Raw genomic sequence first — 26200 nt, 5'->3', positions numbered from 1 at the left:
TGTGTTGACTAAACCGTTTCCCCAAGGGCAGCAACTTCTTGCTGGCGCGAATTCGAATCCTGGGACCTCCTCTGGGGGAAACCAGGAAGGGGAAAAAGCATCAAATGTTTTTATGATGGGTTCAAACGTTAACGTGACTACTCGGTCACGTGATTATGGTGAAGCCGAAACATCTAAGGATAAAACGGTTCCCGGAAGTAATGACCTTCATATTGAGCGACCTCCTGTTGAGACTGTACCTAGGATACCGAAAGGTTCCGCCAAACGCGCGACAATTAACCCCAATGCTAGAGCTGCTCAAAATTACTCCATTGTGGAGGATTTGGCTCAAAGCCCATGTGCTATGTCCGCTTTGGAAGTTCTCCAGTCGTGTCCGTCTCAGAGAAGTGCTTTACTTTCCGCCATTGGAGCAGTCGATTCAGCTAACTCTCTAGTGCTCTCTTTTGACATGTCAAATGTCAAAAAGAGACTCCCTCATCATATGGCTTTTCAAGTAAAGTCAACATACCGGAAAATCAATATTTTTCGCACCGTTATAGATGAAGGAGCTTCCACATGCGTCATGTCCATGTCTTGTTGGAAGGCTATCGGTTCACCTTCGGCTGTTCCTTCACCAACCGTCTTAACTGCATTTGATGGCCATTCTCACAAGCCGCATGGGATTATCCCGGCCTTTCCTATATGTGTTGGAGGGAAGGTCGTTAATATCGAAGTTGAAGTCGTAGATGCTAACCTAGACTATAATCTCCTATTAGGAAGGAACTGGGTGTACGAGATGGAAGCCGTTGTTTCGACTTTGTTTCGTGTCATTTGCTTTCCTCATGAGGGGAAAATCGTTAAGGTTGATCAATTGGACTATGCTCCAATCGATCCTCAAGCAACCTCCGACTCTACTGTTCCTTTGGTGGATAACCCTCGCCCGCCGACTGAGAATTTAGGAGTAGGGATGTATTCCTCATTGATGGGTACGTTTGATCTTCCCTCTCCTTTTGCAAGAATCAATGCTATTTCATCATCCAAGGAATCTTCTCGAGAGGGGTTCTTCCGAACTCATCATTTTTCCGACCCTTGGACCTTGCCTTCACCTACGACCACATTAGTTGAAGGGCAAGTTAATGGAATGGCGTTTCCTATATCTGCAGCTGAGCTTAGATATCAGGCTATCGTAGACTCTGCAGATAACCATTCTACTCCCTTTTCCGAAGAGGAGCTAGATGGTCATGTGGCCCCCGCTTGGAGCTTTGATTCTAACTCTGCCTTGGACTGCTTAGATTCGGTTCTACCTTCTGAAGAAGCAATCCTCGAAATTATGATGGGTATAGATCGACCTTGGGAAGACTTACACCATCGCTCATATTTTCTTCCTCCATTGCAGGAAGTAGAATCTAGATTCTCCGAGCTCGTTGGTAGTGATGTTTGTACGGTATCGAACCCTTTGGCTCCAACACACACACGTGCTGAAGGTAATATGTCGGTAATCTCAAAAACGATACCTATAAACATCTCTAAAAATCCTAACATCATCGAGAATATCTTCATCGGAAGTGAGTGTTCCCCTGAAGAAATTCAAATTTACACCGACCTATTCAAGGAATATCGTGATGTATTTGCTTGGTCTTATGAGGAAATGCCCGGCATTGATCCTTCTATCGTCCAACATGAGATCAAGACGTACGAAAACGCAAAACCGATTCGTCAAAGGCTTCGGCCGGTTAACCCTAGGAAAGCAGCGGCTATCAAAGCTGAGGTTGAGAAGCTGCTAAGGGCGAGTTTTATATACCCTGTTCCTCTTACGGATTGGGTTTCGAATCCAGTCCCTGTGGACAAAAAGCAAGGAACAATCCGCGTATGCATCGATTTTAGGGACTTAAACAAGGCTTGTCCAAAAGACAATTACCCCACGCCATTTATTGATCAAATTATTGACGAGTGTGCGGGTAATGCGATTTTCTCCTTTATGGATGGTTTCTCAGGTTATAATCAAATCTCTATCCGTCCTGAGGATCAGCATAAGACTGCCTTCATATGTCCCTGGGGTACCTTTGCATATCGAAAGATGCCCTTCGGTCTTAAAAATGCTGGAGCCACCTTCCAGCGGGCCATGTCTTACGCTTTCCACGACATCAAACATATCATCGAGGCATACTTAGATGATCTCGCTGCTCGTTCTCGAAAGAGAACTGATCATCCTAGTCATCTTCGATTAGTCTTTGAGCGATGTCGTTTTTACAAAATCCGGTTGAATCCTAATAAGTGCGTTTTCGCGGTTACATCAGGTCGGTTGTTAGGGTTTATAGTTTCCAATGAAGGGATACGGGTTGATCCCTTCAAGGTTGAGGCAATAGTTCAGTTGCCTCCCCCGTCTTCAATTCGTCAACTTCAAAGTCTTCAAGGGAAGGCCAATTTCTTAAGAAGGTTTATAGCAAACTATGCCGAGATCACTAAAGGGTTCATGCGTTTGCTACGGAAAGGAGTTCCATTCCTGTGGGACGACTTTGCGCAGCGGTCGTTCGATGCTTTGAAAAAGGCATTAGTCTCTGCCCCGCTTTTGAGTCCACCGGATTACGGTAGAGACTTCCTTTTATATCTCGCTGCCGCAGAATCTACCATTGGTATGGTTCTAGTTCAGGAAGACGATGCTCTTGTCGAGCACGTGGTTTATTATTTGAGCCGAGGCTTGATAGGCCCTGAACTCCGCTATTCTCCTGTTGAGAAGTTGGCCTTGGCAGCAGTCCATGCTGTCCAGAGGCTCCGTCATTACATTTTGCTACGCAAAACTTTTGTCTTAGCGGCGGTCAATCCATTCCAATTTGTCCTCAGTAGGCGAGTGATTGGGGGCAAATATAATAGATGGATAGTCATTTTACAAGAATTCGACCTCGAGTTCTTGTCCGCCAAGTCTAAGAAATCTATGGTCTTCGCGGAGCTAATTTCTGAGCTTCCTTGTGGAGAGGATGTTGTTTATGAGGAAAGTTTACCCGACGAACATATATTCCTCATCTCTTCACAAGACCCTTGGTATGGAGATATCATTGTTTATCTCCAGACTTCGAAGTTTCCCTCTACTTCCTCCAAGGATGAACGTCGCAAGTTACGTCACCTGGCTAAAAACTATGTTATCATTGGTGACACTTTATACCGTCGAGGGGTTGATTCAATTCTTCGACGTTGTTTAACCTTAGAGGAAGCAGAGTCTGTTCTTAATGATTGCCACAGTGGAGCTTGTGGTGGTCATCTATCCGGGCTTGCTACAGCCCAGCGCATCTTACGTGCCGGCTACTTTTGGCCTTCACTCTTTAAGGACTGTGTGGAAGCGGTAAAACGCTGTCACCCGTGTCAAATTTTTACTCGCAAGATGCGCGCGCATCCAGCTCCCCTTTTTCCCGTTGTCACCGTCGGTCCCTTTACGAAGTGGGGTATTGATTTTACGACTTGTAATCCGCCTTCAGCGGCAAATCACAAGTACATTATCGTGGCTGTAGACTACTTCACGAAGTGGGCTGAAGCCATGCCTACTTATAAGAACGACAGTGACACGGCAGCTTTGTTTCTTTTCAATCAAGTTATCTCAAGATTCGGTATCCCAAGAGAGATTGTCACTGACCATGGCAGTCATTTCCAAAATCAGCTAATGTCCGAATTGGCTTTTAAATTAGGTTTCCGTCAAGAGCATTCGTCTCCTTACTATCCTCAGGCCAATGGACAGGTCGAGGCGGTCAATAAAACTCTTAAGACGATACTCCAACGGACAATCGATAAAAATCGGTCCAATTGGCACATTATGTTGTATCCGGCTCTTTGGGCATACCGAACCTCCGTTAAAACGGCTACTGGTTTTACTCCTTTTCAGTTAGTTTACGGGGTGGAATCTATCTTTCCGGTCGAATGTGAAATTCCATCTCTGAAATTGGCTGTCGAGCTTCTTCCTGAGACTTCGAGTCTCGATGAGCGCCTAGTTCATCTGGAACATCTCGATGAGCAGCGTCGAGATGCTGCCACAACGAATGAGGCCCATAAGAAAAGGGTCAAAACTCAGTATGATAAGTCTGTCAGACCTCGTGTTTTTTCTGAAGGTGACCTTGTCTTGGTCTATGACCAAGATAAGGACGCCTTGGGGGCAGGCAAATTCAAGCCTATGTGGTACGGTCCTTTCATTATCAAACGAGTCTTAGAAAAAGGATCGTATGAGTTAATTGATTTCGAAGGAAACAAGCTGGCGGAGCCCCGAAATGGGCTCTATTTAAAGAAGTATTTTGCTTAGTTTTACCAGGCAATGGCTTCTTTGTATTTTATGTATATTTGTACATATCTTATCGAGCGTTTTTCTGATATCAGCACTTTTGGTCTGCTTTGGCAGGTGTTGATGGATGATTTGGTTTATTTTGGATTCGCCGATGGTGCTAGTCGGCACACTCGGAATCTTGCTTCCGCAGCTTGGGTACTTTATTACCCAACTGGTCAGTTGATGACATCGAGAGGCGTGTGTATCGGTCCTGCTTCAAACAATATGGCCGAGTATACAGCTGTTATTAATTTATTATCCGAGGCAATCTCTTACGGGATCGACTCGTTGGTAGTGTATCTTGATTCTCAATTGATAGTGTCTCAGTTAAATAACATTTATCGGGTTAGAGATCCATCATTATATCGCCAATATTTAAGGGTGAGGTTGTTGCAAAGATCATTTATTTACATTAATTATTTGCACATTCCAAGATCTCAAAATTGGTTAGCTGATTCTATCGCTAATCAAGCATTAGACTGGCATATCAATCATTCATCATCATAAAATCATGCATCAAAAAGTCAAACTGTACATATATATATATCACAAAGCGTCTCGAGTGTACATATGTGTGTCCAAAAATATACAAAATTGGGACTCAAATGCCCATAATCATGTCAGGCATATCTAATGCCTCGGCTCTGGATGAGCAGCTAAATAACTAACTATAGCATTGGCCACGCGCCGAAAAACGCGAACCCAGTCACGTGGCATCCCAACCACATGACGCTGCATATCTGGAGGAAGGTCCTCTATCTCGGCCATCGGTACTTGATGGCTCAATCTCGCCAAGTGTCGCTGGACGTTGGCGAGGGTCCTTTCCGCATCCGCAGCCGCCTCTTCGGCTCCTCGGCCACGCCGTCCGTGCCGTAGGAATCCATCTGGTCGCACAGGCCCAATGTCTGAAACATGATCATCATATCAGTCATTTGAATCTCATCAAAAAATATATCTTTCAAAGTTCATCATTATGCTTGAAAAATCCTAAAAATCATAAAATCATAAAAATCAAAAAATCTTACCGATCTCGCCCCATGCTGCATCTGGTGGCAGTACTAGGTCAGGATCTCCTCGGAAATCCAGTCCAGCATAGGGGTAGTCGTCTATGGCGATGATCTGTTGCTCCCACCAAGCAAAAAAGTCGTCGTCGAATGCATTCCTGGGCACTTCCCCACCCCCCAGACGTTTCATCAAGTCAGCCCACCGGCCCATACGTGGATCACGTGGACTGCTGATGGGAACTGCTACCCTGGGACGGAGTGCAGGAACCTTCTCGAAGAAAAATGTGCATAAAATGGTCCCATACCCAAAGTTCTTGGTCTGTCCCTTCCTGATAGAAGCAAGCTGCTCCTTCATGTTGGCAAGTAGGGGAGTACACCAGTCAAACACCGTGGTGAGACAGTCCACTGCTACGCTCATGTTTACTCGTGATGCCTGATGTAGCGAAGATGACCCGTTCACTCGAGCTATGGTGAACAGGATTATCCGCAGTGACAAACTCGCCACGTGTGGGATCGAGATCTGACTCCCGACCTTCCGATGACCTGGGCAGTAAAGTTGTACATAGTCGTCTACACTGAGACTATTCCGGGTCCTGCCCCGGGAGTGGACTACCTCTCCCCTTCGGGAAAGGCCCGTGATGAAATATATATCTTCCACTTCTATCCTGAGTGGCATTTGATCAATCATAAAAGCTTCTTCCTCGACATCCCAGTAATCAATAAGTCTCTCGAGCAGACGCACATTTGCTTTCATATTCGGCAACTTAAAGAATTTTAACAATCCGCATCCCCGTAAGGCATCTAATGCCTCATCATTCTCCATAACTTCATTATCTACAGCTGAGTGCTCTCTTTCACGCCATGTGAGAGTCATCCTGGAAGAAAAAATCAATTTCATCCATTAGTTTTTTATATAAAAATTTTTCGCTGCGCACACGCAGTTTACCCTATACACAGTCGCGTGTAGGGCCGTCGTATACGCGATTTATATACATCCAACCCGCGTGTACGCCGCAGAGAAATTTTTTGCAAAAATCTAACGGTGAAACATTAATTAAACTTCCTAAAAACTATCACAATTGATTGCAAGACAAGTTTAGTGCTTACCTGGAAGTTTTCGGCAAGTTTGAACGGTTGAATAAGTCACGGGGAAAGTTTGCTCCTTTTGCTCCACAATTTGCTCTCCAAGTCAAACGGTGAAAATGGTAAGTTCAAAATTGCTTTTTATAAGTTTTGAAAATGCAAAATTTTTTCAAAATTTTATTTTGTTTGGTTTCATGTCACTTTTAACTTGGGAGCTTGGAATGTCGAGATTGAGTTGTTTTTCAGGACATTTTGGACATTTTTTCGACGGTTCGAGACGGTTCCATGACTGCTGACCCGTCATGGCAGGTATCGTGTTCTCACTGGCATATAGGTTAGGGACACCATTTTTCCGTTGCATTATGCATACTAGCCTCCATTTGACCGATACATCTGCCGTAGGGTCGACCCCATCATGTTATGGTTCGCAAGCCATTTTCACTCGCCGATTCTTTAAATCATGACATGATGGTAGAGCCATCCTTTTACATGGGCATCCTAGTTAGCACCTCACTGACATTTGTTGCCCATGCTGCTTCGTTTTGAGTAGGCTCGGGAGTCCTCTGTAGTCCCGCCATGACTTATGCGTTGAAGACTCATTCTTCCTTGCTTCTTCGCTTCGTTCTGGCCTTATACCCTAGAGGCTCCTATGTGTGTTGAGTTGTACTTCTGCATTGCATGTTGACCATTTGCACCTTTTGGCCTATAGCCGGCTTCACTTGGACTCGTGTTTAAGCCCACTTTTGACCATGACGTCTGCAAAAATCAACCTTGCATACCCTTGACCTCTGCAGCTTGACATACCCAGATCCGTGGAAGGGACATACCTCTGAGTGTCACTGACCAGTTTTTCACCTCCCTGCATTGAGCATAGGAACGTTCCTTTCCCAGGAACTAGAGCATCTGTTTCACCGACACTCGTTCTTTCCACTGTACCATAGCATTCTTTTATTCTTTTCCCGGCTTATCAGAAAAAGACAAAAAAATTAAATATTCCAAAAAGAGCGGGAACAGGGACATTATTTCCATTTATTGTTGGCAGCTAGAGTCAGTCGTGTCGCCCTTGAACAAAGCACTCAAAACAAAGTCTCCTCCGCATGGGTGGGATCTAGTTTGACTTAGGTAAGCCATAACCTTGTTATCGAGTCAGTTCTCCCCCGATTGGTTATCTCTTCCAGTCATATGGAGGGTTCGTTCGTGCCTCCTGCATGACGAACTTATACAGATTCATTATATGCTGCCACATAGTCACATTGAGTCGTGCTTTTGTTCAAGGGAAGTTAGCCTGAGTCGGCCTTTCTGCGGTGTCTCTTGACTCATTTTTCAGTCGGCCATCCCTGGTTGTCAGTGTCATGTCTATCATCACATCAGTTATATTGGTCCTTCACTCGTGCCGGTTTGAGAAGGTCCCCATTGACTTCTTGCTGGCGGGTCTTGTCCTTATCGACGACGACACATTGCTCTGAGGGCAGACCTAGAGACCGCACCCTGGCCCTATTTTCATTATTGATAGGTCACCTTGTGCTCAGCATCGATCAGTATCATGGGTCTTTGACTGGGTGGTTTCCCTTGTGTTCGACATCAGCATACATTATCACACATTGGGATTCGTGCAGTACCTTGGTTTCCATTTGACCCTATTGGTGGATACCTCGCCTCTGTGTCAGCTTTCATTATTGGTTGGTTCAGAGGGTTTCTGCCGTGCGCTAGCCACATCTTGTGTACGCCGGAAACGTACTTTCGGTTGGGTTACTACATCTTTTTCGTCCGATTCCTTCCACATTATTGGCCTACGGGTTACACTCGCGCTAGATTGATGGAGGATGCCTTAATGCCTTCCTTCTAGCGGATCTTTCCCTATCGACTCCGACTCATTGCTCTGGGGCAAAGATCTAGAGTCCATTTGGCAGTACCTTGGGGTTTGCAGTCATTAGTGGCAGATTCCTCGCTATCGACAGTGGGAAACCATCATTGTCTCCTGATTGATAGATTCTTACAGGTGTTCGACTTCAGCTCATTTATTCACACTTGTTAGATTGTACTGGGTACCTTGACGCTCATTATCATTATCGGTGAGTAGTCTCGCGTTTGTTAACGGTATACATCAATGACCGGTAATCAAACGATTTCTCACATGGTCGACTTCAGATCATTTATTCCCATGGTGTAGAAATGTACCACGGCGGTCGGTGAAGACCTCAGGTTGTATCAGCATTCATTGGTTCACTTGACAGTTGCTCCTGTTGCTGCTAGTTGATACCATTCCACCTTATATGTTGCAGTCAGTCATGGCGACATTCTATATGCTGGCACCTGAGTTTGCAGTGTAGTACCATCCTATTCCATCATGTTCAGTTGGTACCTTATGGGATCAGTCTTTGATTTCAGTGATCCGTTGCATCTTTCAGCATCATTGACAGTTTTATATGTGATATTCAGACATGTACTTACTCATTATGATCAGATGATCCATTATGTATTTTTACAGTCATTTATACTTGTATACTTAGTGGATCCGCTTGTACTTGATATGCGGACATGCTTTACTTTTCCTGAGCATGGGTATGCCCGCCTCAGACAGTGTTTCTTTCTGATCTCCTTTCGGTGGCTTGGCAGGCTGAATTCCGGTGAAGTCCTCCTCGGTTTTTTGGCGGAGTTCCTTTCCTTGTACTTACTTAATGTATTTCGGCCATCATGTTCCCCTTCTGACCTCATACATTAGGGGGCATCTGTTATAGCTCCAAATCTCACTCTTATGGTTTGTGATGCTGCACTTATGGCCTAGGGCAACCCCTCCTTCCAGACCTGGTCCAAAAATTTAAAAAACAGTGTTTTATTCCCTGTACGCGACTTTGCCCTGTGTTAAACGCGTGTACACGCGGGTCTGTCATACCCAACCCGCGTGTATCTATTAAAACACTTAAAAAAATATAATTTCCTCTTTTTCGGGCGGTGATCGCGGGTTTACCTGCTGGATCACCTGTTACTGCCCGTGGCCCAACTGTTCCCAACCAACTCCTAACTAAAAAACTACTTTGGAGAGGGTATAAAAAGACATCAAAGGGAAGGCCAAAGGGAGAGAGAAAGGAGAGCAAGATTATTATGCTGAGATTTTTCCCTTAGACCAGGTCTGAAGTCCTTGGTGCATTCTGCACTTCCCCCATTTTGCATAGGAAACCCTTGTTTCCATGTGTATTGGTGATTATTCATCCTTGACATCATCATTGAGTAGGACTTGGAAGGAGCTCTTGCTGGAGGCTGGAGGCTGGAACGAATCCGGGAGGAAGCTTGCTTGGAGCCTGCTGAAGGTGTTCAGGTGATATCTTTCCGATATATGTACTTTATTTGCCTTTATATATAAAGAAACACGTCTTTGTTCCCGAATAATCTTTCTTTATGCTTATGAGATTCTTGTGTTGAATTCTTATGAAAGTAGTTACTTAAAGATTATTTATAACTAACTTTATAGCATAAAGATGATTTATACATAAACTTCTATACATGTACTGTTGATTTCTTTGATTTGTTTGTCTTGCAGGTCAGAGAAAGAAGAAGGGAACTCCAAGAAGGGTTTGCACCCTAACGGTCTTCTCGGACGTAGGACCTTAGGTATGTACCCTAAAACATTAGAATTTGCTTAAAAGTTAAAAAGATGGCTGTGTGTGTGTGTTTCTTTGTATAAGCAATTTTCAGTCTGGTAGAGTCTCAGCCCAAAGGACTCTAGGGGTACTTTCCCTTCAACCACACTTCAACCTGTTTGACCCCTTTTCATCTTTATTCATCTTGCTATGGTAAAATCCCAAAATTTACATTTTTCCAAAAGTAAATTTTCAAAATTCTCAATATGTCTTCCCACCATTTTTGCTATGGAAAACTGTGTTTTTGAAGTTTCCTCAGAGTTATATCAGTCTTTGTATATCTAAAAAAATTAGGCTGCAGTTGAAACAAGTGTTTTATCTCATGTTCAATATAGAATAAGTTCTCCAAGCTATCATAGAGAGCTTGGCCTGTGGGAAGTGTTTTTATTCCTGATGCACTTGTTGATGAACTAGCTTGATCTCCAGCATACTTATTCAATTTATCTAAATAATCAATGTGCTTCATTAATCTGTCATTGATGGCCAAAGGACTTGGTAGCCCTTTATTCTGCAAAATTGTGAACTTCTCCATAAAAGAATTGATTTTCACCTGCATATCTTAACATCTTCTTTCTAGATTCTGCATCAAAGTTCTTTTAGTTAACACCCTTTTTATTTCCAAAATAATGTTAGTCCTATCTGGGATGCCAAGTGCTTCTAGTTGTTCCCTGTTTTTGTTATTTAAAAAATGTATAACCCTATTGGCTTGTTTAGACATTTGTCCTAACTGTGCTCTTGTCTATTGAATTTCTCCATCTGTTGCTTTCACTAAATCAATCTGTTCATAAATCACTTGGATAGATGCCCAAACATCATTTATAGATTGAATGATGTTGGCCCAAAGGATTTTCTTGATCTCTGTTAGGGGCTTGTCAAAAGTGAGCTCTTGTTCTAATGTTTTAACTTTCCTTTCTAAGGCTTTAATCTCCTTGGTTTTTTCTGCAACACTTATTTTTGAGGCATCATACTTCTTTTCTATATTGGCCAATTATTCTTTTGCTTGTTTTAATTTTGTGCCTTCTAATTTCAGTTCTTCCATGTTTAGTACTGCTACCTGATGTTGTTCCCACTGTTGATATACCTGTAATCACCTCTGTTGTGTCTGTTGAGATGTTTGGAGCTAATGTTGTTCCAAGTACAAAAGGGACTGTTGTTGATGTACCTATAGGAATTACTTCAGGAGGCTGGGAGGTCGACTCTCCCTGCTTTTCCTTTAGTGGTTTCTCTAATGCCTGTTATGTATCATTCAATCTTTCATTAAGTTTTAGGAGCAGGTCCATCATATCTTCTTATGATTTCTGTTGTACAACTTCTGCTCTCTAAGGATGCCTTGAAGGAGGTAGTTTCAGTTGTTTCCTCAGTGCATCAATGTCCTCTTCTTTCTTCTTGATCAGAGCTTGTATGCCTTTAGCATCTTTGGGATCATGTCCCAATCCAATGATGATCTCTTCTAATGATTTGATTCTATTATCCTTGGCCAGAGAAGAGGATTTTTCCAAGTGAAGTTGAGCAGCTATGTTGTCCAAGGAATTTTGTAGCTTGTGGGCCATCATTGCTTTATCAGCCAATGTGGAATAGACCATTTCCCCAGTTTGCTTGTGAAGTTCAATCTGGTCCATAGGATGAATATCTTTTGCTAAGACCTCCAAATTTGTCTTGATTTAATCTGGCGCTGACTGAGGTTGTTGCACCTTTGGCTTAAAATAACTCATTAACATTTTGCCTTCTTTAATACCACAAGCTGACATCAATCTCTGTTGGTTTGAGGGGGCCATCTTCAGATACTGATTTTAAATTTGAAGCCTTACTGGATCATTCCTGGCTTTTATCTCTGTAAATGTCTTCTTAATGTCTAAGGCCTATTTTATTTGTGGCCTAGTAGATGATACTTCTACACTGTGTTGTCTTTCTAGCTCCTACCTTTGTGAGCTAAGAGATGCTTCTCCCAATGGAGAAGTTTGCTAGCTCACTGCCATTTCTTCTCTATGGTTGTCTATAGTCTCTTTCATCATCTCCTCTTCTGATAGAGGATTCAATATTTGTCTTTTAGTCCCAAGTTGTTCCATGGATCCACTGGCAGGAGTAGTGGTTTCCCTGTCCCTCTTTTTGGCTCTTTCCTCATTTAGAGGAGTTTGAAAAACTAGAGTTTCTACTGTTTTAGTTTGAGGTGCAGGAGTTGGTTCTTGACCCTATTCTTTGGACTTTTCAGGCTGATCTGTCATTGTGGGCTATTATGTGGTTTCTACTTCCTTCCCTTTAGGTGTTCCTGTGGCTGGTATGTTGACTTTCGGTGGAGGTTGTTGAGAAGTTCCAGCAATGGATGCCCCCCTTTATGGCCCTTGAGATAGCTTGAAAAATACATGCCCAAAAGAATCGAGGTCAAGGGTTTTCTCAAGATATCTCATAGCCTTTTCCATCTTTTCCTGTTCACTAATCTCTTCTACTAGGGTCCCTTCTACCCATTCATCCCGATTTGCAAACTGTTCAATTTCTGGGATCCTATGATGTATATAAACTGATAGCCTATTTTTTGTCCTTTTGTCACATATGAAACTATTTGGGTCATATGGCACCCACCAAAAACTTTTCTTCAATCTAAGGTGGTCTTCTAAAATCTTTTCAACTTCTTGCCATGCATATCTAGAATTGATGACAAAAGGGCCTAACTGGTTCTTGATTCTTAGCTGATCCTTTTTCTTTGTGCTACAAAAATGGACTAAGTCTGCATTTATAAGCTGTCTAAAATATTCTAGTGCAAATAATCTCATGGGCACATACTTAGGTAACTTGAAAGGTCAAAGTTCACACCAATGCATTCTGATTTCTGTGTGATTTTCATATGAGTATCAGTCACCTATCTTGTACTGTTTAGAGAGTTGTAGAATCTTCTTCATGTTACCAGTGATCCTAGGAGGGGAAACTCCTATCAATAAAGTGGTCGTTGGATGTACAAACCAGTCAATGAACTCATTATAAGTATATAAAATATGTATATTTGAAGACTCCTTCCCTATCCAAACTTATGAATTGATCATGGATTTTGTTGGCAATGAAAGTTGCATAGTCATATCTGACAGCGGGGGCCTATCCTGGAGTAAAGATTAACATTAAAACTAAGGTGATGTCATCAAAATATTCACTGGAATTGAATCCCATGATCAATGATTCATTTCAACAATGAGTCTACCAATGTCAGTGAAAAAAGTCTACAGATAAGGTGGTGGACCTTTAGGTTGGTGCTTTGGTAGCATGAAGGTCTGAGCAATACGGCTTATCTCTGATGTGGGCAATTGAGATGCTTTTTCAAGTAGATACCCCATGGACAGAGGAGCAAGGGGCTAAGTGGAGTGGAATTGTATCATTTCATTAATGGACTTAGAAATTATAGGAAAAAGGACAGTTTAGGATGGGGACATAACTGCTCTATGGACAGGGTCATAGTTAGCACAACAATGATGAATTATTTCTAGGAAAACATGGACTGAGGGGAGGAAATACATGGGAATATTAGATTCCCATAGTCCAAAAATGTCAAACTTGTTTAAATAGCTATCTCTGACTTGGCAGAAAGCCTAAAGATGGTTCTTATCACCAGATAAATCTGAAAATCTAAAAATCTTGATTTGCAAGAGGCAGATAATCTAAGTCTTTGTGAGGAGCAATAATGGGTGCGGCATTCAGGGCTATATGTTTTTCCATCTTTGGTTCTTGTGGATTCAAAGATGAAAATAGGGGAAATTCTGTGAACAATAGGAAAGATAGTAGGTTAGGAGATTTGTATGGCAAATACAAACACGGAATAGACCTGAAATTGGCTGTTTCTTATAGAATTTTAAGCAAAAAACCAAAATCACAGGGTTTCGGTGCGACTTGGATAAATACCTATTTCAAGATGGTGAATAATGCCTAGATGGGAGGATGACAGGTTCTAGGTGGCATCGCAGCAAGGTTCTCAACCAGGTGGTGGTCTGCAAGCTCAAACAGTCGATTGGAATGTTGTTTTTCATGGGAACATAGTCTTCAGTGAATAATAGTGAAAATGACGTTTTTCCATTTTATTTAGCAAAAATAAGGCTGGCGGGACTTTTCGGCATTTATCAGGCGGATGACATCAGCGTGATGTGATGCTTTGTCATTATGCAGAAGGGTTGTAAGCGGTAAGCGTCACACCGCTTTTGGGGTTAGGCGGTTTTGAGTGGAGGGTGTAGGAGCATATGGAGCGGGCGACGCGTGGCAGGGGTACAACAGAAAAATGCTAGATGATCGCGAGTTAAAACGAGGTGGGAATGGTGGTCGCGATATCGTCATCAACCGTCAGATGGGAATGCACTGATCGGACAACTGACGGGCTTTGGAGATGGCGAGGAGTTACGCAACGGAGCCCGACAAAATAAAACATGGTTTAATCGTATCGGGGCCAATTTTATTGGTTGATAGGTTAGTTATTAATTAACCCAAATGGTTAATTAATCCTGTATAGCGTGGCGGGGAAGGTTATTAACAAACTTCGGATAAGTTTGTTAATCCCTGCTTTAACAGTGTTTATGGTTTATTTAACCGGGGCGGGAATTATATAACATTTCGGGGTTTTACATATAATTACATAATACGGGAAATGGGTAAATGATTTCGTCGGGAGTTAGATAATAATTGTTAATAAGTTAATATGAAAAATGTAATGGAAAGTGCTAAGCAAAACATTGAAGTATATAGTCAAACTTAGGCTAAAGTGAAAAGGGGTCTTTCAAGTGATATTATGCATTTCCTAAGTAAAATAGGTTTTTTACTTAGAAAAACTTTATGAAACGAAACGAATGATTGATGGATGATTTAAGAGTACTTAGGCTTTTAGATCATTGTGCCGAGGGTTCGGTCCCTCCAGAAGTCAAAGAAATGCCCTGAGCCCCTTCGATTTTCAAAGTCCTTGATACTTTTAGGAGGAATTAGTGAAATCTTTAGGGAAAAATGTGAATGGAAATTAGTTATTTAACCTTGTTTTGCTTGAAATCCATCAAGTGTAATGTATGCCTTGCACTAGTGAGAAAAATAAAGATCAACACATTTAGAAGCATTTTTCATCACAAGTATCATTCTGCAACATCATTTACCTACCCTACCTACTTTAGCCTGACATTTTTTCTTCTTTATTAGGGTGCACTTAGACTAGCAAACCCTTATCACACTTTTTCTTTTACATATGGAAGTCTATCTAAATCTAACCCTATTACATCCAAGGGCTCAGATTAAACTGTTGAGCTCCTTTTTATTTACTCTACCTATCTACTTATCTGCCAAGATTAAACAGTTTGGTTAGATTTTATTCTTTATCTCTACAACATGAAATTGAAAGATGAAAGAGCCAAGTTTGAACGGTTTGACCCTTCATCAATTGTGGCATAATATTAATAAGTTGCACACAATTACTTATTACAGAAAATGAAATAGTAGTGGCATTTAGACTTGCACACTTTCCTAGTCTATTTTTGTTTGGGGTTCATTTCTTCTCACTTTTTGACCATTTTATTCTTTTTACCCTTTGGATTTTCTTTTGGGGTATACCCTCTTTACATTTTTTAAATTTTTTGATTTTTTGACAATATGGAAAACCTGTACAACAAGAAAAGTTATGAACATATTATAGAGCTCATCAAGTCAATCATGAAATATGACACCTATTAGTATAGGAGCATAACACTGGCTCCACTTGGGGATGGCTTTTCCTGGTGGAAAGTTAAGAACAGTAGGTCAGACGACCTTTTGAATGACTTTGACTGTGCTTTGAAATCTCCTTCTATTGGTTGCTTTATTGTATGTATGACAATAATCCTTCTGAAGCTTAAGGCCTTCTCTATAGGCTTCAACTCGAGCAAGTTACTACCAATCCAAACTATGACATTACCAAGGATATAGTATTTACATGTTAAAATCAGAATACATCAAAAAGTGGGATCATAGTAATGCTTCAACATCTGACCATTAACTGGCCCTTCTTCTATTTCTGTGTCATCCAAGTTTTTGATATAGTAGGTATTGTTCCCTTGTAAAGCATGGATAATAAAAGGTCCTTTCCATAGGAAGTCAAGCTTCCCATGTTTTCCCTTGTCCTCTCTCCTCGAATCCCATCTTAAAAATTTATCTCCAATGTAGAATTCCTCTACCTTGGTTCTTTTATCAAATATTTTCTTAAGTTTTTGTTGTACCACTTGAGATCTTTGATACACTTCCTCTCTGGTCTGCTGCAAATGGATGGTCTGATTTATTCTCCTTTGAATGTCCTTCGGTTCCACTTGAGCTTTTTGAAGTAGTTTCATTACTGGAACTCCTAAGGATGAAGGAAATATAGCCTCCATGCCATAGACAAATTCATAAGGACTAGTCCCAATTGATTTCTTTGTAGTGAGTCTGTCTGCCCATAGTGCATTGGTAAGTTTTCTGTGCTAGTTTTTCTTGTTCTCTTCCAATAATTTCTTAATGATATTAATTAGGCTTTTATTGGAAGACTCAGCTAGACCATTACCTTGAGGGTAATAGGCTATGGAGTGGCCTAGAGTGATATGGCATTTATTACATAAACTTATCATTTTCTTGGATTTAAAGGCACCAACATTATCTGTTATGATCTTCTCAGGACAGCCAAATCTGGACAATATGTTGGTTTCTAAGAATCTTATAATCACAGTATCATTGGCTTGTCTAGAGGGAATGGCTTCTATCCATTTGGTGAAATAATATGTGGTAGTAAGTATCCATTTATGTTGGCCAGAAGATGGAGGATGGATTTCTCCAAAGAAGTCTAAGCCCCATTGTTGGAATGGTTTTTCAGTGGAGATTGGTCTCAGGGGTAAGGGTAGTAGTTTTCTCTTGCCCTCAAAAATTTGGCATTTATGGCAAGCAATAACAAATTTCTTTACATCGGTGAACAAATTTCTTTACATCGGCTTGTCTATAGGGAATGGCTTCTATCCATTTGGTGAAATAATCTGTGGCAGTAAGAATCCATTTATGTTGGCCAGAAGATGGAGGATCGATTTCTCCAATGAAGTCTAAGCCCCATTGTTGGAAGGGTTTTTCAATGGAGATTGGTCTCAGGGAAAAAGGTAGTAGTTTTCTCTTGCCCTCAAAATTTTGGCATTTATGGCAAGCAGTGACAAATTTCTTTACATCGGTGAACAAGGTTGGCCAATAAAATCCAGCCCTGAGGATCTTGTCTGCAGTTGCCTTCCCGTAAAGGTGTCCACCACAGTCTCCTGCATGAAATTCTTTGAGAACCTTGTTAGCTTCTTCTTTCACTAAATAATTCAATAGAATACCTTCATGATTTTTCCAAAATAAAGCATTATCTAAAATACAAAATTTTGTAGCTTTAAGCTTTAAAAACCTTTTCTTTGTCCTGGATAACCCTGGAGGAGCCTGCAGGTTTAATAATACATAAGCTATATCAATATACCATGGTGAATCTAAGAAGGCTCGACTGATTTGTGGAGTCGCTATCTCCTATTCATTATCCAGTTCATTAATATCTAGGGCTTGACAATTTATTTTAGTCAGGAGTTTAGCTGATCCCTGTCCTTTTATAAGATTTGTAGGTCTTATTTCAATATCATATTCCAATATAGCAACAATCCATTTACCTCGTTTTCTCTCAATTACATCTTGAGTTAAGATGTCTTTGACAACAACATTTGGCACATATGCTATCACATGGGAATACAATATGTAGACTCTAATGTCTTTAATAGCTTTTACCAAAGCAAAGGCTTGTTTTTCCATGATTTTGTATTTTAGAGGTGCATCCCTAAGTGATTTACTAAAAAAGGCTATTGGTTTTTCAAATATTTGATCATCCTTTTGTAGTAAAAAAATAGCTATGGTGTGTTCTGATGCAAAGGAAAATATTATGAAATCTCTATCAAACTTTGGACTTGTGAGGACCGGTGTTCTAGTCAAAGCCATTTTAATTTCTTCAAAAGCTTGCTTGGCTTCAACTATCCAACTATCCTTTTTCAACATATTATTAAGCAATCTAATTAATTCAGCTAAATTAGATATGAATCTTCTCAAAAATTGATCTTTCCTAGGAAAGCTTGAAGTTCTTTGACATTTCTAGGATGGGGAATTTGCAGAATAGCTTCTATTCTAGCAGGGTCAATTCTGATGCCTTCTTTAGAGATGATATGCCCTAAAAGTTTTCCTTCTTCTAGACCAAACAATGACTTCTTAGGATTTAAGGAAATACCATATTTTCTACATTTCAAGAATACTTGTCTCAAATTATCCTACTGTTGTTGATCTGATTTAGAAAAAACATTCAGGTCATCTAGATATATAACCAGGAAATCACGAATTTCCTTTACAAGCACTATGTCCATTGCCCTCTAAAAGGTCACCCCTGCATTTTTAAGTCCGAATGGCATTTTAAAATATTTGAATGTACCCCATGGTGTTGTAAATGCAGTCTTTTCCTGGTCATCAAGATGAACCAGGATCTAGTTATAGCCTGAGAACCCATCCAAGAGTGAAATCCTAGAGGCTCCTACCACCCTATGTAAAATGTGATCCATCTTGGGCAATCTGTAATTGTCCTTTAGAGAAACTTCCTTAACATTCATTAAATCGACACCTAATCTAATTTCTCCAGTTTTCTTCATAGTGGGTACTAAATTGGACACCCACTTTGAAAATATAATAGGAGCAATTATTCCTGCTTCATACATTTGTTTGATTTCTTTTTCAATTAAGGCCGGAAGTACAAGATTAATTCTTCTAAGTTTTTACTTGAATGGTTTCTAGTTTTCCTTCAGAGGTATTGTATGTTGAATTATGGAGGTGTCATAAGATTTCAAATCTACATAACTCCAGGCAAAAACATCCTAGAACTCTCTCATTAGCTCAACATATTTGAGTTTTTGGTCAGAGGGTAAAGATTTGGATAATTTCACTATTTTAGGATCATCCTCAGTTCCCAAATTATAGTCCTCAATATCTGCTCTTAAGGGTTCCATCTTAGGCTTCTTAGGAATATCATTGAAACCAAAAAGATCTTCCAAAGGTGTTAATCCCTGAGGCAAATGATTGTCTTTTAAATTGATTACTTTAGATTCTCCTTCAACAATTTCATCAATATCCATCTCTTGAAGTTCCGGCATTTTCTGTTTGGTAAATTTTGTTGGATGCAACATTTGAGTTGCACTTTTTGCTGAAATGTCTGTTTATATCTTGTTGGTTTGATCAAATTCATTTACTGTATCTACATCTATGTTTATGTTACAAAACTCTTCATGTAAGGTTAAGAAATTGTTAATCTTCTTATCACCATCAAACACTTGCCAGTTCTTCAAATTGTCAGGTGTAGCTAGTCTATGTCTAATCTCAGCTGTGAATTGATGATTAGGTTCAAATGGTAACTTGCAGGTGTTGGCAAACATTGTTAGACTATGAGTTTGCAAATTATGTTTTCTTGGGATTTTGGCAAGCTTAGTTTCCAAAAATGTGTTGAGAAACTCTATCACTGTATCTCTGTAATACTTCAGTCTGGGATAATTTGTTGAATACTGTCCTTTAATCTATTGAACTATTAACTCAGAATCTCATAAGAGAGACACCCTAATCGATCCTAATTTCTTAACCAATTTAAGACCTAGAAATAGGGCTTCATATTCTACCATATTGTTGGTGCATCTAAAGTTTAATCTATAGGCATGGCCTTCAACATGGTTGTTTTCAATATTATGCACCTAGACTCTTGCTCCTGCTCCTAATTTGTTAACTGAACCATCAAATTCTAAGTGCCAGAGAATCTCATGTTCATAATTGGTGTTAGGAGTCTCAGGAATCTGTTTAATAGGGAGATTTGGTTTTTTTCTTTCTTTTGTTTTCTCTTTGGTGTCTGATGTCTCATTGTTTTCAGAAATTTCATGTATTTGAACACTAGATTTATCATTTGCAATTTCTTTTGGTTCTGCTAAAACTTCTAATTCAGTCAAAGGATCAATTTCAACATTGTAGAGAACGAAAGAGTCCATATCACAGTGAATTGAGTAGATAGGGAAAGTTTGGGGTTTCTCCTGACTACTTACAACATACTTCATTAAGGTTTCTCTGTACAGTTTCTTGGGTTGATCGAATAGTGATATAGTAGCATAAGACATATCTAGTTGTAGAGAACCTTGAAGCTTTGCACCCCAAGACCTAGACAATAACATGCCATACTTCGGTGGAATGTCAGCTACTACTATGTCCATTAAAATGGTTTTGGCAGGATATTGAACTAGTGACACACATAAGTCTTTGATTAAACCTAAACATCTGACCTGAATTGAATAAAAAAAAAGAGGTCTTTATACAGTGTGGTGATGTCTAAGTCCAATTTCTCCATTACAGATTTAGGCATTAAGTTATGAGAGGCACCAGAATCAAACATGGCATTATGAAGTATTTTATCATGTATATTCAGACTTACATAGAAAGGAGGGATTCCTTCATCTACTGATTTCCCATTCACTTTAGGGCCAAAAATCAATTCGGGCTGATCATCAGATTTTTTTATTGAATCTTCATTAACAGAGATTTTGAGTGACTTGTTAATTTGGCTTTTGTAGACATCATGTTTAGCTAGTTCAGATAGTGGAACAACTATTTTTAGTTTGCCTACTTCAGCTTCCAGATTAAAAGGCTTTTCAAACTAAGTTCTTGCATTCCGAACAGCTGGATTCTCTTTTTCATCTATGTTCTCTGTGTTTCTCTCCTTTTCGGGAGTGGGGTTATGGGCTAAAGTTGTTTCGACATCAACTTCTGGAGGTTCCTCCATGTTTCCTTTAGAGGGAATAGAAGTGGAAAGTTGTCTATTATTGGGTTGATTATCAGACACATCTTCAATAATTGGGTTAGATGGGTTAGGGTCTGTTCTGGACAGAATATGTATAGTGATATTATTAGTCTTACCTTTGTTAGGCTACTTGGTGGCTTTTTGTTTATTAGTTTCAGGGACATATATTCTTCTGCTCCTCAGATTGTATTTTTTATGGACTTCATAAATGGTTGTATCATATCCCACCCTAAATTCAAATGATTCACTTGACTGAGTTTGGAATTTTTTCAAAACATAGGCTTTTTGATCATCATGGGTCAAGAAAACCTGTTCTCCATTGTTGAGTCCCATCAAATTGATTTGGGTGTCTTCTGTTGGTTCATCAGAAGTGGAGGCTTCAACATAATTTTCTTGGAAAGGGGGCCTAAGGTTTTGATCAGGGTTAGTCTTCCCACTATTTTGATTTTGGTTCTTCTTGAAATTTGGATTTCTCCCAGTGTTGCTAGGTTGCCCATCCCAAGGGGATTTCCTTTCGATTGTTTCTACTCTATCTCCTAATCTCTCCATACCTTTAATAATAGCATCAAGATTTTGTTCAAAGGCTGAAGGTTCTTCTTTCAAAGGTATCCTCCTTTCAGCTCTGGCTCTAGCTCGTTTGGATATTAGGTTAGCTTCAACGTTGACAGCTATACTTTGCATTTCTTCTAAGGTTCGAGGAGCTCTTTCCCTAAGCTGATATGCCATATCTAAATCAAATCCATTAGGTAATTTGATTAATGCCAAATCTGGAGGAGGTATAAAGTTTTCGCGGATAGCGTTGTAAACATTATTAAACCTGGTACAATAATCTTGTACGATTTCTTGTGTTCCCCTCTTCAAGTTTTCATACTCTGACAAAATATGGAGAGGGTATTTCTTATTTTTCCATCTATTCAACAATGTCTGATAAAAAGCTCGTAGGTCATTAATAATGTTTGCAGGAAGGGCTCTAAACCATGTTCTGACATCTCTAGTTAAACACTAAACAAATATCCTCATTCTAACATCTACAACATCAACTTCATATATCTCAAAGTAGTCTATCATCTTTTTAGTATGTTGTTATGCAGTGTAAGTACCAGAGCCATCAAAAGGAGTGATTTTTGTTTGATAGTCTTGGGGCATAGCCCTTGGGTTGGCAGGTAAATGCAGAGGAGTGTATCTGTTTTCCATGGATGGAGGGGTAGGTGTGACAGATGGTTGAGGAGGGATAACAATGGGAATGTGAGTTATAGATGGAGGGTTGGAAGGGATAGCTTGGGGTTGAGATGAACTTGGAGAGGCTGAAGTGATCACAGAAATTTTTGATGTTGCTACATAGGTAAGTTCAGATTGAATGGAATTTTGCAAATTTTTGTCAATATGTGAAGTGACAACTTCAAGTTGTAAATTTTCAATGAATAAAGGATCATGAACTGTGTGGGCTAACCTAGATTCATAAAAAGTTACAAATAAAGAGGTCTCAAACCACTCATCAAAAGGTTCTTCCTCAAGGTAAATCCACTTCACTGGACAGGATCTTGATCTGTATAAAGGCCGTGAACTAGCAGAACTTTCTTGGCTTTCTTGTCTCCTTAGAATCCTAGGGATCAGATTAGGGTTTTCGAACACAGGGGGTGGATTTGGATCAAGGTTAGCTCTGGTGTAACGATTCCTTTCTGAAGCCAGGTTTCTAGGTGTATTTTTTGGTTTTTTCATTAAATGGGTTGGGTAAAACAACTTCTTATAGTTTCTTTAAAAAGCTTTAGATATGGGATTTGAACTTTCTTAAAGACTTATTTGATAAAAGGAACTGATCAGGAATTTGGAACTAGATGTTTAATCCATAAACTAGACCAGAGATAGACTGAAGCAACATTCATTTACTTCTGCAATTGCAAATTAAGAGCATTTCAAAGGCTACCTGGATAACTTCAGGCTCTGTCTGTAGATTATAATGTAAACAATAGTAACAAACAAAATGTTCAGTTCCCTAGCGGAGTCGCCATTATGTTATCACTCAGATTTTCCTAGAAGTTGTTGGGAAGAGGAAAGGGGTCTGAGGTAACCACAAACCAATCTTCTAGATATAGATTCTAGCCAATCTGTATCAAGAAGAGGGCTCTCTCTTTCAAATTTAGCTTTGTTTGTGAATGATATTAGGATAGTTGTGAAGTTTAGGAGTTTTGTTTGACTTTGGGTGGTGAGATTCAATAGTAAAGGGGTAAGACTGAGTAGCTTAGTCCATTGGGCTAATGGATTCAAAGAAAATGGCTTAACTGGACTTGGTTTCTTCACAAAGGATGGTTTAATAGAGCAAGGTAGTCAAATAGGGAACAACTAGAGACTGAAAGATGGAATGGGTTTAAAGGGTTAAAGGGAAACTAAGAATCCTTTAACACGGTTTAAAAGAGCAGAACATGACTAACCATCAATAAAGAACAATTAAGAATTCTTTATTAAATGATTAAAATGAACAAACTAGGAAACATGAGCAATCAAGAATTCACTGTTTATACTAGTTCAGAATAAAACATGGAGAATAATAATGATTGAAAACGGAGTGCAATTAAGCATATTCTGAGTTATTATTTTTCGTCTATCATTCATATGTGAAACATAGATGATATTTTAAACAAGGAAAACTGTAAAACACAAGGTATAGATGAACTTATTGATCCGATGTTTGATTCAAGAATTCTGAGAAAATTCCTTAGCTCCAATTCTTCATCGAGCAAGCCACAAAGTTGGTCCAAACAATACTTTATTCTAAATAGTCAACGCTACAACAGTGTCTAAGAATCCACCCTCAATACTCGAATTGAGGTGGCATTTATAAAAAAAAATTCTTTACAAAAATATCTCATAACAGAGTGAGATATATTCTAGTGATGACTAATTATTTTTACAGAAAAACAGAGACACTTAGTCTCGAAGATAGGAGAAATGTGAACTGATGATGTGATGTTCCTATTCTCGCTGAATGTGCTCGAGATAGGCCCTTTTATTTGGCTTTCTATTGTCATCTTTAATAACTCTGTGTTGGTTGCCTTGTTTTGACCAATACTTTTCACCTGTTCTGATACACTTCAACCTGTTTGACCCATTTTCATCTTTATTCATATTGCTATGGTAAAAGCCCAATATTTACATTTTTCCAAAAGTAAATTTACAAAATTCTCAATATGTCTTCCCACCATTTTTTCTCTGGAAATCTATGTTTTTGAAGTTTCCTCAGAGTTTCATCAGTCTCTGTATAACTAAAAAAATTAGGCTGGAGTTGAAACAAGTGCTTTACCTCATGTTCAATATAGAATAACTTCTCCAAGCTATCATAGAGAACTCGACCTGTGGGAAGTGTTTTTATTCCTGATGCACTTGTTGATGAACTAGCTTGATCTCCAACATACTTATTCAATTTATCTACATAATCAATGTGCTTCATTAAGCTATCATTGATGGCCAAAGGACTTGGTAGCCCTTTATTCTACAAAACTGTAAACTTCTCCATAAAAGAATTGATTTCCACCTGCATGTCTTGACATATTCTTTCTAGATTCTACATCAAAGTTATTTTAGTTAACACCCTTTTGATTTCCAAAATAGTGTCAGTCATGTTTGGGATACCAAGTGCTTCTAGTTGTTCCCTATTTCTGTTATTTAAAAAATGTATAAGCCTGTTGGCTTGTTCAGGCATTTGTGCTAACTGTGCTCTTGTCTGTTGAATTTCTCCATGTGCTACTTTCACTAAATCAATCAGTTCATAAATCACTTGGATAGATGCCCACACATCATTTATAGATTGAATGATGTTGGACCAAAGGATTTTCTTGATCTCTGCCAAGGGCTTGTCAAAAGTGAGCTCTTGTTTTAATGTTTTAACTTTCCTTTCTAAGGCGTTAATCTCCTTGGTTTTTTCTGCAACACTTATTTTTGAGGCATCATACTTCTTTTCTATATTGGCCAACTGTTCTTTTGCTTGTTTTAATTATGTACCTTGTAATTCTAGTTCTTCCATGGCCTTTATCAATTCTTTAGTGCTCATATTAGTACTTCTACCTGATGTTGTTCCTGCTGTTGATCTACCTGTAATCATCTCTGTTGTACCTGTTGGGATGTTTGGAGCCAATGCTGTTCCAGGTATAGAAGGGACTGTTGTTGATGTACCTGTAGGAATTACTTCAGGAGGTTGGGAGGTCGATTCTCCCTTCTTTTCCTTCAGTTCTTTCTCTAATGCCTGCTCTCTGTATCATTCAATCTTTCATTAAGTTTCAGGAGCAGGTCCATCATATCTTCTTCTGATTTCTGTTGTACAACTTCTACTATTTGAGGATGCCTTGAATGAGGTAGCTTCAGCTATTTCCGCAGGGTAGCAATGTCCTCTTCTTTCTTCTTGATCAGAGCATGTATGCCTTTAGCATCTTTGGGATCATGTCCCAATCCAATGATGATCTCTTCTAATGATTTGATTCTATTATCCTTGGCCAGAGAAGAGGCTTTTTCCAAGTTAAGTTGAGCAGTTGTGTTATCCAAGGAATTTTGTAGCTTGTGCGCCTTCATTGCTTTGTCAGCCAGTGTGGAATAGACCATTTCCCTAGTTTTCTTGTGAAGTTCAATTTGGTCCATAGGATGAATATCTTTGGCTAAGACCTCCAAATTTGTTCTAATGTAATCTGGTGCTGACTGAGGTTGTTGCACCTTTGGCTTAAAATAGCTCATTAACATTTTGCCTTCTTTAATATCATAAGCTGACATCAATCTCTGCTGGTTTGAGGGAGCCATATTCAAATACTGATTGTAAATTTAAAGGCTTACTGGATCATTCCTGGCTTTTATCTCTGTAAATGTCTTCTTAATGTCTGAGCCCTGTTTTCTTTGTGGCCTAGTGGATGATACTTCTTCAATGTGCTGTCTTTCTAGCTCCTGCTTTTATGAGCTAGGAGATGTTTCTCCCAATGGAGAAGTTTGTTGGCTCACTGCCCTTTCTTCTTTGTGGTTGTCTATAGTCTCTTTCATCATTTCCTCTTCTGAGAGAGCATTCAATCTTTGTCTTTTAGTCCTAGGTTGTTCCATGGGTCCACTGGTAGGAGTAGTGGTTTCCCTGTCCCTCTTTTTGCCTCTTTCCTCATTTAGAGGAGTTTGCAAAACTGGAGTTTCTACTATTTTAGTTTGAGGTGGAGGAGTTTGTTCTTGACCCTGTTCTTTGGACTTTTCAGGTTGATATGTCATTGTGGGTTGTTCTGTGGTTTCTACTTCGTTCCCTTTAGGTGTGTGTATGGCTAGTATGTTGACTTCCAGTGGAGGCTATTGAGAAGTTCCAGCAATGGATACCCCCCTTTCAGGTCCTTGAGATAGCTTTAAAAATACC

Source organism: Pinus tabuliformis, chromosome 4_2, assembly GCF_031772625.1.
Source record: "Pinus tabuliformis cultivar Carrire ecotype Pingquan chromosome 4_2, CPIR1, whole genome shotgun sequence".
In the NCBI taxonomy this organism is placed as follows: domain Eukaryota; kingdom Viridiplantae; phylum Streptophyta; class Pinopsida; order Pinales; family Pinaceae; genus Pinus; species Pinus tabuliformis.
Note: the sequence above shows the minus strand (reverse complement) of the source record.